Source organism: Adiantum capillus-veneris, chromosome 14, assembly GCF_014529385.1.
Source record: "Adiantum capillus-veneris isolate H3 chromosome 14, ASM1452938v2, whole genome shotgun sequence".
Taxonomy (NCBI): Eukaryota; Viridiplantae; Streptophyta; class Polypodiopsida; order Polypodiales; family Pteridaceae; genus Adiantum; species Adiantum capillus-veneris.
The window spans coordinates 63,625,699-63,641,189 of record NC_140944.1 but is presented as its reverse complement, the minus strand read 5'-3'; positions in this window follow the sequence as shown (position 1 = coordinate 63,641,189).

Sequence of the window (15,491 nt, the reverse complement as noted above, 5' to 3'; positions counted from 1 at the left end):
CAAGTCTAGCAAGTGCAGATACAGACAAAAGATTCTTCTTGATCCCAGGTACATAAAGTGCATCAACAAGTGTGAAAGAACTGCCATTTGTAGCAGTAACGACGATATTTCTAACTCCCTAAACTAGATAAGAGGCATTGTTGTCACAAGTGACTGAATTCCCATGAGGGACATACTCGAGAGAGGTGAACAATTCACTATGTGAGGTAATGTGCTTTGTAGCACCACTGTTGAAATACCACACATATGAAACTGCAGCAACAACTGACATGCATGCATCATGGACAACAGGATTATAGGTACACTCTGCACTAAAAGCCCATTCTGCATCGACATCAGCATCACAGTCTCCTTTCACAGTAGACTCAACAATGGCTGCATTCGTAGTGGAACCAGGATTTGCAGTGGAACCACCCTCTTTCTTCTTAGCCTCTTTGGCCTTCAACTTAGGACACTGCTTGATCAAGTGATCATTAGCTTTACAATAATGGCAACGCATATTCCTTTTGCCCTTATCACCAGAATTGTCAGACGAAGTGCTGCCAGCAGAAGCATTGGGAATAGAAGTTTTGCCACTCGCAGCAGAACCATAAAAAGTGGTTGCATTGTTGTTACCACCCTTTATTTGAGAAGCAATAAAAGCATGTTCAACTGCACACTGTCTAGTCATGTTCTTTCTAGAAAGCAACTCTTGCAACAGCAATGTGCATAATGCATCAAACTTGACAATTTCAGGATTTCCTTGGGTCATAAGTCTCCACGTACTAGCAAAAGTCTGGTAAGAATCCGGTAAGGTATCAAGAATAGTCTGCACAAGAGAACTATCTGAAATGACTTCACATGCAAAAATAAGTTGCTCATTGATATTCTTGACACCAGCGAAAGTGTCCATATCATTTTCCTCATGCATAATCTTTGGCTCCATTTCTTTACGCAGTAATGCAGTTTTTGCCTCATTGCGGCTTGCATAAAGACCATCCAGAATATTCCAAGCCTGTTTTGCAGATTTCATTGAACGAATTGGAGGAGTAATGGTGCGATTCACAGAGAACACAATCAATGCATGAGCTTGGAAGCCCAGATTACTGTTGTGCCTCCAACCATGAACACATAGCCAGTAGTGCTCCTTCGAGTATCTTTGTCACTTGCCATATCTGCATCAACATACTCTTCTAGAAAAATATCAGTTCCTCCAAAATACAAAGCATTTGTTGTTGTCCCTTTTAGATACCTAAGTATCCACTTCACAGCTTGTCAATGCTCTTTACCTGGGTTGTCCATGAACCTACTCACAACTCCCACTGCATGTGCAATGTCTGGCCTTGTCCAGACCATAGCATATATTAGAGAACCTACCGCTGCAGCATATGGAACTTTAGACATATAGGCTATCTCCTCTTGTGTCTTTGGACACATATCCTTCGTTAGTATTAAATGACCAGCCAAAGGTGTAGAAACTGGTTTTGAATTTTGCATTGCAAACCTTTCTAGTACCTTCTTGATGTAATCTTCTTGAGATAGCTTTATTGTCTTCTTCGTCCCGTCCCTTGATATTTTCATACCAAGTATCCTCTTTGCAGCACCTAAATCTTTCATTGAAAAAGATTTAGACAGCTCCTCTTTTAGGTCTTTGATGTCCTGCATGTTAGCACTTGCAATCAGCATGTCATCAACATACAACATTAGGATGATGAACTTCCCATCTCCCAAATTCTTCGTGTAGACGAAGTGATCCGAGTTGCATCTTGTGAATCCATGATCCAACATCCATCGATCAAACTTCAAGTACCATTGTCTTGATGCTTGCTTTAAACCATACAAGCTATTCTTTAATCTGCAAACCATTTTCTCCTTACCTTTTACTTCATACCCCTTTGGTTGAAGCATGTAGATTTCCTCCTCTAAGTCACGGTGAGGGAATGCCGTATTTACATCCATTTGCTCGAGATTTAAATCATGAGCAGCCACAAGGCTTAAGACAAGCCTAATTGAGTTCATTTTTACAACAGGAGAAAATATTTCATTGAAGTCAATACCTTTCTTTTGAGAAAACCCTTTTACCACAAGCCTAGACTTGTACCTTTTCTTCCCACCTTCTTCTTCCTTTAGCTTGTACACCCATTTGTTTTGAAGTGCCCGCTTACCTTTAGGCAACTCGACCAACTCCCATGTTTGGTTGCGATGTAGTGAGTCCATCTCCACTTGCATGCTCTTCGTCCATTCTTCTTTGGATTCATGTTGCATAGCTTCTTCGTATGATTCCGGCTCTCCAGAATCTGAGATCAAGAGATGGTTGAAGGAAGGAACAAACCTTTCTGGAGGTCTACTTGCTCTTGTAGATCTTCGGGGAATAGGTTGAGGCTCCTCATTTGGTTGACGTTGTTGCACATTGTCACCGTTTGCAGTCCTTGAGTCTTTACCGTCCTCAAGCTCCATTAACTCATCACCTGTTTCTTTTGTTTGTTTTCTTTCCAAGTAATCTTTGTACATATTTTGTTCGTAAAAAATTACATCCCTACTCCTTAAGATTTTACCATCTTCAGGATTCCATAGGCGATACCCAAAGTCACCTTCTCCATAGCCAATGAAGAAACACTTTTTGGACTTTGCATCTAGCTTTGATCTTAGGCTTCTATCTATGTGCATGAAAGCCTCACACCCAAACACTTTGAGAAATGCATAATTCACCGGTTTACCTGTCCATGCCTCTTCTGGAACTCCCCCATCCAATGCCGTTGAGGGTGACCGGTTGATTAAGTACACAGAAGTACTTACAGCTTCCTCCCAAACCTCAAGCGGTACGCCTGCATATAGCCGCATGCTTCGTGCTCGCTCCATGATTGTCCTGTTCATCCTTTCCGAAATCCCATTTTGTTGAGGTGTCCTTGGGGTTGTCCTTTGCCTCCGAATGCCATTGCTAGCACAAAAGCTTTCAAAAGCTTGGCTGCATTATTCACCTCCATTGTCGGATCTGAGGCATTTAACCTTGGTACCTGTTTCATTCGCCACAACGGCTTTCCACCTTTGAAATATGGAAAATACATCGGATTTATTCTTCATGACATAAACCCATGTTTTTCTAGTCGCATCGTCTATGAATGTTACATAGTACAATGAGCCACCAAGTGATGGTCTACTTACAGGACCCCAAACATCAGAATGAACCAACTCAAGTTTTTTATTTTTTCTTTCATTTTCTGATTTTTGAAACTTTACCCTCTTTTGTTTACCATAAACACAATCTTCACAGAACTCTAAGTCCACTTCTTTCAAACCTGGTAGAAGCTTCTTTGTTTGAAGGATTTGCATTCCTTTGGCACTCATATGCCCAAGTCGATAGTGCCACACCACACTATCAACTTCTGTAGTTGCTGCACAAGCTGAAGGTTGCGTGCTAACAGTACACAAGTAAAGTGTACTGACCTTTTCTCCCTTGGCAACCACCAAAGATCCCTTTGAGATCTTCCACCGTTTGTTTCCGAATGCAATGTTGTGACCTTCATCGTCCAATTGTCCTGTAGAGATCAAATTTTTGCGAAGAGAAGGAACATGCCTAACATCTTTAAGCTTCCATTCATTTCCGTTAGCAGTTTTGACATAAATTGTACCTTTGCCGACAATCTCACATGCTTCATCATCTCCCAAGTATACATACCCAAAATTACCTTTGGTGTAATCTTGGAAATGTTTCTTGTGTGGTGTCGCATGGAATGAAGCCCCGGAATCTACTATCTAGGAATTAGACACATAGTCTAATGAGAGAACTAGAGCATCTTGCTCTACTTTACCTGCCACATTGGCCTCCGATGTTGGCTTGTTGTCTTGAGACTCGGTCTCCTTCTTCCTCTTGGACCAGCAATCCTTCTTGACGTGGCCCTTCTTACCGTAGTTCCAACATTCAAGAACTAACTTTGTGCATGACTTGCTCCATCTTGAGCGATCACGACCCTTTTGGCTTTTGAACCTCTCCTTAGGCCTTCCTCTTGTTTCCACTGACAATGCAACACTTGATGATTCTCTTGTGCTTCTCCTTCGTATTTCCTCGCTTAGGAGAACACCCACAACATCATCAAACTTAAGAGTATTTGTACCAGAGATAGAATTACTTACAGCCATCACAAGGCTGTCCCAACTATCCGGTAGAGATGATAGTATAAGGAGAGCTCGCACTTCGTCATCGAAATTGATTTTCACCGATCGAAGTTGACTTATGTTTGTGTTAAAGTCATTTAGGTGTTCTGCAACTGAACCATTCTCTGCCATCTTTAGATTGAACAAGCGCTTCATAAGAAATACCTTATTGGATGCTGATGGTTTCTCGTAGAAGTCGTCAAGTGACTTCATCAAGTCCTCCATGGTCTTCATCTCCAAAACATTGAAGGCCACCATTGATGCCAAGCTTAACCGGATTGTTCCCAGTGCCTTTCGATCAAGGACAATCCATGCTTCATCTGCCATTGTTGCGGGCTTCTTCGCAAGACCGCCTAGTGGCAAATAGAGGTCCTTCTGGTACAGATAATCTTCAATCTGCATCTTCTAATGTTGGTAGTTTTTGCCGTTGAACTTCTCAATCTTGAGCTTCCCTTCCTCCGCCATAACTCCCACTCAATTCAAGGAATCCTTTCCTTGAGATAATTTAGCTACGAGCAAACCTTGCTCTGATACCAGTTGTTAGGAAATAAGACGTAGCTAAATAGATTTTTGAGTAGATTACTTAATGGAGAGAGATAGATTTCACACACAAGAGATTATAGAGTAGAGACAGAGAGAGAGTACACACGATATACGTGATTCACCCAATGTGGGCTACCTCCACGGGAAAGCAGCCACTCAATGGCTTTAGCACTTCAAAAGAAGAAGTAGTTTACAAAGGGATTAAACCCTTAATAGAGCTCCCGTCTTGCTTCACTCTCACCACCTCACACTCACCTTGTTGCATCAACTTCACACTATGAAATGTGTGTAGAAATGGCCTCCTTTTATAGGCCAAAAGGGCTGCCCTCTCTTATGAGAGGCAGCCATGTGTAGCCGCCCTTGTGCGAATAAGTCCAAATCGGACCCTCCAATCCGCCCATGTGTGGCCGCCCTTGAGAAGACAAATCCGCTTTTGAATTCGGCCACCGGCCACCGGCCATTGACATTCGACCATCGGCCACTGGCCATTGACTACCGGCCACCGACCAACCGATCGGTTGTTTTCTGACCACTTTCCGGCCGCCGTCCGGCCATAATATTCCCACGAAAAGGAATATTCCGGCGAGGGAAAAAAAAAGTCTCGGGGGCCTCCGCCCCCGAGGCCCCTAAAGTTTCCCCTGATTCTTCTCCGTGAAAATTTTGGTTTCCGGTGAGTGATTTTCCTTCACTCACGATGGCTTCTCCTCATAATGGGGGCTTTACAAATGTGCGCTTTTACCAAAGAAAAATACAAGGGTAAATCAGGCTCCATACTTAACAGGCCTCAAGCCAAAAAGAATGTGGCAAAGCTTGACTTTTGACCATACATCATGCCATTTCCATAAGTGACCTATTTTTCCTCTCAGCAACACCATTTTGCTGAGGTGTATAAGGCATTGTACATTGGTATTTTATCCCACGACTAGCCAAAAATGCATTAAATTCATGAGACATATACTCCCCCCCCCTCGATCGGAACGGAGGGTGCCCATATTACATTTTGATACATTTTCAACCACCATAGCCAGAAATTGTTTGAAGTACATAAAAACTTCGGACTTCACTTTAAGCGGAAATACCCATGCATGCCTAGAGTAATCATCAATGAAAGTCACGAAGTAAAGGTAATTGCCCAAGGACGGAGTTTTCATGGGCCCACAAACATCACTGTGCACAAGCTGCAACATGCATGTGGCCCTAAATGAACCATCCTTTGGAAACATCGAACACTACATCTTACCCAAAATACAGCCTTCACAAACATGTTTGACAAGTGCTTCAAGAGGCGGCAAAGAAGCAACCATATCAGATTTCTGCAAACTGGTAAAATTCAGATGACGAAAACGTGCATGCCAAAGTTTTGCATCTGAAATAGCCCTTGAATCTGCAACTGCATTTGCAAAATGTTGTCCACACTTGTCATACAAAGTGAGCTTATACAAGCCACGGCACAAAAGGCCAGATGCAACAATTTCATCACCAAAATTGAGATCATGAATTGTGCATCTGTCATCCACAAATTTGACTACAATTCCAAGTCTAGCAAGTGCAGATACAGACAAAAGATTCTTCTTGATCCCAGGTACATAAAGTGCATCAACAAGTGTGAAAGAACTGCCATTTGTAGCAGTAACGACGATATTTCTAACTCTCTGAACTAGATAAGAGGCATTGTTGTCACAAGTGACTGAATTCCCATGAGGGACATACTCGAGAGAGGTGAACAATTCACTATGTGAGGTAATGTGCTTTGTCGCACCACTGTTGAAATACCACACATATGAAACTGCAGCAACAACTGACATGCATGCATCATGGACAACAGGATTATAGGTACACTCTGCACTAAAGGCCCATTCTGCATCAACATCAGCATCACAGTCTCCTTTCACAGTATACTCAACAATGGCTGCATTCGTAGTGGAACCAGGATTTGCAGTGGAACCACCCTCTTTCTTCTTAGCCTCTTTGGCCTTCAACTTAGGACACTGCTTGATCAAGTGATCATTAGCTTTAATGGCAACGCATATTCCTTTTGCCCTTATCACCAGAATTGTCAGACGAAGTGCTGCCAGCAGAAGCATTGGGAATAGAATTTTTGCCACTCACAACAGAACCATAAAAAGTGGTTGCATTGTTGTTACCACCCTTTATTTGAGAAGCAATAAAAGCATGTTCAACTGCACACTGTCTAGTCATGTTCTTTCTAGAAAGAAACTCTTGCAACAGCAATGTGCATAATGCATCAAACTTGACAATTTCAGGATTTCCTTGGGTCATAAGTCTCCAAGTACTAGCAAAAGTCTGGTAAGAATCTGGTAAGGTATCAAGAACAGTCTGCACAAGAGAACTTATGGTCTAGACAAGGCCAGATACTCCACCTGCAGTGGGAGTTGTGAGTAGGTTCATGGATAACCCAGATAAAGAGAATTGGCAAGTTGTGAAGTTGAAACTTAGGTATCTAAAGGGGACAACCATTAATGCTTTGTATTTTGGAGGCACTAACACTTTCTTGCAAGGGTATGCTGATGCAGATATGGCAGGTGACAAAGATACTTGAAGGAGCACTGCTAGCTACGTCTTCATGATTGGAGGCACAACAGCAAGTTGGGCTTCAAAGCTATAGAATGTGGTCTCACTTTCTACCACGAAAGGATAATATGTAGCAATGATGGAGGCAAGCAAAGAAATTATGTGGCTTCACAGATTCTTGGAGGAGCTTAGATACAAGCAAGACAATTGTGTCATACAATGACAATCAAAGCGCCATTCATCTTGTAAAAAATTCATTCTTTCACTCAAGGACAATGCACATTGAGGTGAGATATCACTTCATATGTACTCTTTTGGAAGAGGGACATGTAAAGCTAGGAAAGGTGCACACAAGTGAAAATCCTGTAGACATGTTTACAAAGGTGGTTAACTAGAAGAAGTTGAGATTTTGTACATCTTCAATCAACATTCAAGGATAAGAAGCCAGGATGGAAAGCAGTCACAGGTTTGGTTGGGAGATCAGTCTCCAAGTGGGAGATTAGTCTCCAAGTGGGAGATTGTTATGTATGGAGCTTGATTTACCCCTTATATTTTTAGTAGTTAAAACGCACAATTGTAAGGCATCATGAGGAGAAGCCATCGTGCGTAAGAAAAATCACTCGCCTAAAAACAAAAAATTCACACTCATCTGAATATTCCCTTTTTGCCAAATTATTATGGCTGAAAAGCGGTCGAAAAGTGGTCAAAAAACGGTCGGTCGATTGGTTGATGGCCGGTGGCCTATTTCTAAGCAGACTTGTCTTCTCAAGGGCTGCCACACATGGGTGCATTTGAGATTCCAACTTGGACTTGTCTACACAAGGGCGGCTACATACGGTTGCCTCTCATGAGAGAGGGCATCTCTTTTGGCCTATTAAAGGAGGCCTTTTCTACACATATTTTGCATTGTGAAGTGATGAAACAAGGTGTATGTGAGGTGGTGAGAGTGAAGCAAGGTGGGAGCTCCATTAAGGGTATAATCCCTTTGTAACCTACTTCTAGTTTAAGGTACTAAAGCCATTGAGTGGCTACTTTCCCGTGGACATAACCCACATTGGGTGAACCACGTATATCGTGTGTGTTCTCTCTCTCTCTCTCTCTCTCTCTCTCTCTCTCTCTATATATATATATATATATATATATATATATATATATATATATATAATCTCTCTCTCTCTCTCTCTCTCTCTCTCTCTCTCTCTCTCTCTCTCTCTAATCTCTCCTGTGTGAAAAATATCTCTCTCCATTACGGAAACTACTCTAATATCTACTTAGCTACACCTTATTTCCTAAAAATGTATAGCTTTTGTTGAAAATAAAGAAATCCATTTGCCAAAGTATAATGCTCAAAAGGAAGACCATTATTTTGATGTATTTCAAACCATGCACGTGTAAAATGGGAATCTGTAGCATAATGCCATGTATAGGATTGAACGCTTGCAGTTCATTTACTCAAATATGCTTCAAATAAATATGCTTAATTTTATCAAATACACAAGAGTGAGTAATAGAAAGTGTATTCACATCAGTTTCCTATTTAACATGTTTGCTACTACATTTGCTTTGCCCGATTGGTATTGAATCATGAGATGAAATTTTTGAATAAACCTGGTCCATTTTATATGTCAGTCTAAAATGGTAGATTTTGTTAATAAGTGTTCAATTTCTTACTAATGGGTCTTAATTAGGACTTCAAATCCCATAAGATAATTTTCCAAATCTTAAATAGTTATTTGTCATATGTGCTATATTTGATTTTAGATGGCTTTAATTTTCTACTTTCAAAAGTGAGTAGATGGTCATTTTCCATCAAAACAGCTCCTATATCTGAACCACTAGCATTATTGACAACTACAAAGAAGGGCTATGAGAGGTCAGGCAATTGAAGGATGGGAGAATGAGTCAAAAGGTATTTGAGGGTGGGCTATGAGAAGTCATGCAATTGAAGGATGGTGACCAGATTCAAAAGGTATTTGAGGGTGTCAATGATTTTTGTTATTTACTTCCCCATTTGAATAATATTTTTGGTGAAGCATTGTGGTCATAGGTGAGACAATGTGGGAGAAATTTTTGACAGAGTTGAGGTAGAAGCTTGCTAAGCCAAGGAATGACTTGATATTGTTAACTGACTCATGTCAGTTAACAATAATTGCTAAATGCCCAAGCCTTACGAGGGCACATCAAAGATAGATATGAAGAAGCAGTAAATATTGGAGTTACACATTATTTACATTTTTCCAAAATGGTGATGTATTGTAATTTTCCAATTTATTTCAAGCCATTGTAATGATTGTAATGTGCTAAGGGCTCAATGAGAGTTCCAAGCTATAAAGAATAGGTCAGTTAGTGTGCCTAGGTTGCAGATTCAGTAAGAGGTGGAGGCCTATAGTCCTTGGGTGCTTGAACATTGCATATTTTTACCCTAGGTATATAAGGTAGTATGTAAATGAAAATAGGATTCTCAGTCATTTGTTGAGACCACTCTTTAGTAAGAGCTCATGAGGTGTGTGGCTATGGAGTCCTTGAGCTTCTCCTCGCTCATGTGACTTGATTAACACAAGTCAATGCTTAATTCTCTTTCACTATGCCTCTCTCATACTCTCTTGTAATTGATAATGATGCTTGATTAGATAGAATGTAACTACTTAGTGGTTAATAGTTCTCTAATCTTGTGTGATTTCCCTCTATTCTTTGTGTATGCATGTAGGTTTGATTGGAGTGGATGCTCAATACATCTATGTGTATGCACTTGTGATTAGTGTGTTGCATGATGAGATTAGTGATGTGTGCATTGTTACAATTGTTAGTGTGTGTGATTGGGTTGGTTTGAGGTGAAGAGAAGTGGATGTGGAGATTGCCAATAGGCCGATAAGCTTGCCTCATAGAATCGCCATTCGTGTTGGCATGATTAGCTCACTAATCATGTGAGTGTTTTCATGCCCTAGCTGGGTAGCTCAGCACTCTGGATTGACAATTACTGTTGGTCATTGGAGCCATGCTATGATGGCACCCCAACATAATTGTCAATCACTTTAATTGACAATTATTGTTGGTCATTGGAGCTATGCTACGATGGTACCCCCAACATTTGGCACCATTGTCGAGGAGCGATGACCTACGCTAGTGTAATTATGGCATAATCCGATAGGTTTCCTCACTAATTTCACGTGTGTATGTTGTTTTGCGGATTTTGGATGTGTGTGCGTGAGGCAACATGTTCAATTTTCCCTAATTTGCTACCAAACCTTTCTAAGTGTGTGCCTACACACTCTAATTCCTCACTAACCCCTTGCTAATTTCACCAATTTTTGCTTACACGCTAATTTTCTACTAATTGCACTAACATTTTGTGCTTATGCTTTGGTATTTGTCTACTTAAGAGGCTTCAATTGCATTCTAACAATGCAGATTTGTGCTAATCACTTAACGATTTGTTGATTTGGGAATGCAAGATTAGGGCTTGAAGCTTTGACAAAATTGGCCTACACATCGCAATTGGATGGTGCCATTGGATTCAACATTTGTGCGGTATGCATCATTGTTATCAAATTGGTGATTTTGAGCTTTTGATTTTGTGCATCCACATCTCGTCGTAACGCCGAATTTTTCCTAGAATTGAATGTGCATAGTTATTGGTTTCATGTGGTAATTTGCATTGTTAATTTTCCTATTGCATGCTTGAATAGTCAATCGCAATTGTGTGTACTAAAATTAAGTGTGTGTGCACTCTAATTGAGTGTGTGTATGCCTAATTTTAGTGTGTGCACACTAATTTGCCCTTGTGTGTGCACCCAAAAATCTATGCGTGCTTAGTGATTTGGTTAATGTGATGTTTGATTTGTGATGTGGTCATGCCCAATTAGAGATTTGTGTGTTCAGTTCGCAATTTTGACATGATTAACACGTGTGTGCGCACCGTCTAGAAAATTAAAATGGAGTTGAGACTGGAGAAAAAGTGTGATACCATGAGGTTCCATAAAATGATAGAGCAACAACCCATGCATGAGAAAGAGTATGATGCAAATTAGATCGATATTGCCAAGTTAGTCGAAGCCAACGTATATAGCCATGGATGTATCTTGGGAAGAAGAAAAAAATCTAATCAAGACTCCTTTGGAGTACAGAGATGTATTTGCATCGTCTTATAGATCTTAAAATATGCGAACACACGATTCCAATGTGAAAAGATGCCAACACATGATTCCACTATGAGAAAATACAAAACCCGAGTTAGAACATACTCTTACAGTGAAGCCTTCTTAGAAAGATCAAGTAAGTTAGCATAACTCAAAGAGGCTGAATTTATGATAAGATTGAACACAACGATTGGGTGTCTATTATTATTGTCGTACCCAAGAAAAATGGTGAAGTATGAGTGTACATTAATCTCAAGAAAGTAAATGCGGCAACTATACAGGACAAGTATCTTCTTCCCATCGGTGAACATGCATAGAAAAGAGTAGTAGGAAAGGAGGCTTATAATTTCGTGGATTGATTTTCTAGGTACAATCAGCTAGAAATTTATCCCAAAGACCAGCATAAGTTGAAGTGAGTCATATTCTCATATCATGTCATGCCATTCAAGCTAACTAATGCTCCAACCACCTTCCAACACCTCATGAGACATGCATTTAAAGGATGACTTATATGTTCATACTCTTCATTGCAAAAGGATCATTTTGACCATCTACAGAAGATCTTTGAGAAATTTCTCTTATATATGTGGGGTTCTTAATATGTATACGCTCTCTGCAATAAACGACAAAAAGCAATCATCATGGAATAACTCCACGAAATAGTTATTTACCATCCAAAGCCTAGGGCCCAAAAGAAGCTATTATACGTTATATATATTTTGTAATGTATGATTATCATGAAACCACACTATGTTATCATGGTTCAATCCCATGGAATGAAAACCATCTCTATAGCAATTGGCTATACAGAATCATATACACTTTGTAATAATTGATTGCCACAAATCATAAACATTTTATAATGAAAGACCATATCCATCTTAGAATGAAACCCATGACATCAAGAAATATCTCCATGGACTAAAGTCATCAACATGTACTGTAAACAAACGATCAATAACAATTATCATGGAACATCATTAAAAAGCAAGAAAGAACTTTATAGAACAATAGCAATTTTGCCAAAAATAAAGCAAAATAATAAGAACTTTATAGAATGATAACCATCTTGCTAGAAATAAAGCATTACAAATCGAGAACAAATCAATCTTAAAAAGAATCATCATATATAATCAATAAATAAAAGATTAGAGATAATCATCATGGAACAACACCATTTTACCATGGAGCAATAATCGTTAGGATAACAATTTATGATTAAAAACCAACACTATGAAATAAGCATTCACAATGGATCCTATATTTTTCAATGAATGATACAATATAGTGTTGATAGAATGAAACCTTGATTGTATGCAACTTTTCTATGATTGAATGGATTCAATATATAATTCTTGATCTATACATCTCTCTTTTGAACCATTATTAAGAACCTTCTTCTGTATATATAAAGGAGTAAAATTACAAGAAAGCAAGCAATAACCCCCCCAAAAAAAAAAAACTCAATTGCCATACACAAAGGTGGAGAGAGAGGGGGGGGGGGGCTATACACAAAATCCACACAAAAATTTCTCTCGATTGCCATACACAAAGGTGGAGAGAGAGAGAGAGAGAGAGATGAAGGGTATGGGGGGTCGAGCAAAGAGGTATCCTTCACTATGCATAATAAAGATTCGAGACTAATTACACACTAAATCAAAGCATGCCCCAAGGGAGAGTATAGACACAAAGTAAACTTGAATTTAGAATTAGATAGAACCTTTGCATGGTAGCACCTTTAAATAACGTTAGAGAAGGTAGTACAAATGGATATCACAAGTCCATATGGGTCCAAAATGTGCTCTAAATCATCCCCTAGAACATGGGCTTGACCCAAGGAAAGTGGGGATTGGATATGGCTCCATATACACGTCACCTATTCCATAATACACTAAGGATTGCTCATATGATTCTATGCCAACTATGTTCATATAGACTCGAATGGGTATAACTACACATCGAGAAGCATACAACCTAAGCCAAAGCCCACCTAATCTAAAAATCTTCCCTTGTGATTTGGGCTACAATGTATAGCATATTCCAATCCAAAAGCAAAATAACATCCTAAAATCTAGGAGACAAGCAACATCTCTAACCCAAGAGGCAAATTTCACATATCTAATCCAAGAGACAAACCACAATATACCTTCCTTCAAACAAATTTGTGCAAGACAACCAATCTCCAATAAGAATACAGTACTAGAGATAAAGGCTAAATAGAAAGCCAGAAAATGTCATCACTTTCACAACTACAAGAAACATGATTATATTATCGATATCCTCTTCTCCTTGGTCTTTTTCTATCACATAAATTGATGCCTTGGATTTGAATCGCTATTGGTACTACCTTTAACCTTCTGAAAGCACTAGGAAGGAGGATGGCCCTTCTTCCCATAAATGGTACAAGCTTTGGATATGAAGAAACCCTTAGCTAGTTGTCCTTCTTTGCCAAATTTAAACCATGCTTTATTAGATGTAATTACCTCCCTTTGATGGTTGATATTTCCTTTTCTTCTTCTCTTCATAATGTATGGAATTAATGACATCTTGCATGTTGGGGGTTGGGTCTTTTTCTTTGATGATAGTGACAATGTGGTCATAAATAGGATGGCAAAGCACCCAATTAAGCAGCAATCTTGTCCTCTTCACAGACATCACATGTCACATAAGTGAGTTGTTGATCATGCTCTTAAGGTAGGTGAGAAGACTATCTATGTCTTCCTCGAGATCCATCTTTAATTTGAAACGTTTTTTTTCAAGGTTTACTCTTTTTCCTTCCGGCCCCAAAATTCTTTTCTAGTACCTCCCTTGCTTGTGGGGATGTCTCACAATTAGTTATGTAGTGCACATAACTATCATGTAGGATGTGATGGTCATCCCTAAGTCAACTAGTTGACGATGTGGAAGCGTAGGCTTAGGGCAAGAATGCAAGAGAGAGAGAGAGAGAGAGAGAGAGAGAGAGAGTTTTCTTTGAACCAACCAACTTAGCAATGAATAGAGGGGATTAGGGCTACTTACATACTAGTGCCCTGGGGGACCTTAATGACCTCTCACCTTAGGAATTTCCCGACCCACACTCATGTCAAATAAGTAACATAAATATCTATCAAAATAAATAATGGGATCACATTGGGAATTCACTTGAAATGATAACTTTAACACCCTCTATGTATCTCATAGTGGGCATATGTAGGAATTAAATGAAGAAGCTACCATGGACACCCCAACAGTGAAGTCTACTACTCAGATTTGCAACCACCAACTATTTGCCAAAAAGAACTCCATCTTGAACATCGATTGCCTCATAGAAAGTTGAATTGTAGACCACACTACATTCATAGAAAGTTGAACTATGAACATAGTATGTCTAAGATTTTAAAGATAATGAACTTTAGAACACATCTTGGTCCTGCCAACAACAATGGATTGTGTATACAACATCCATAGTGTTTTGTATGCATCATGTAGATTCCTTGCCAGATGCTATGTGCTTTTGAACTCTGACAAATGGGATCAAGCACAGATGACATGAACTCTGGCACATGGGTCCAAATCAAGTTCCATTTGCCCTTGTCTGTAGCTCACGTGCCTCTCTCTCGCTAAAGCATGTTGCAAAAAACATTTAGACTCTTCCCTTTTTTTCTTTTTTCTTTTTTGAAAAACTCACAATTGTGAGTGAATTATATTGATCATCTCAAAAAATTACAATACCTGGGGAGCCACCCCTAACGACCAGCCCCCATGCCCTTGATACACCAGGTTCATTAACATGTTCTTCACTAATCTTCTGGTTTCATGATTTTCCCCTTACCTAAGCATTCCGCTGACAACAAGGCACAGGTAACCCTAGACCAATGATCCGAGTTTTGCTTGCACCCGAGCGTCCATAGAATTGGTCTAGCCCCCTTAACAAGATATGGTCGGAGGAAAGAACTTCCTAGACTCTTCCGTAATAAGCATTATACTAGGCAATTCTACTCCTAATGGCTCTACTTTCACTTTTCAATACACAGAATCTTCCCAAGATGCTTCAGCATCTCCAATTAGCTTCAAAAGCCTTCCTAATGCCTAGGATTTGACCTCACCACATAGAGACTATAAAGAGAAGCTTAACCACTAGGCTATTCGCCTCAGCTGCCCTTAGGGGAT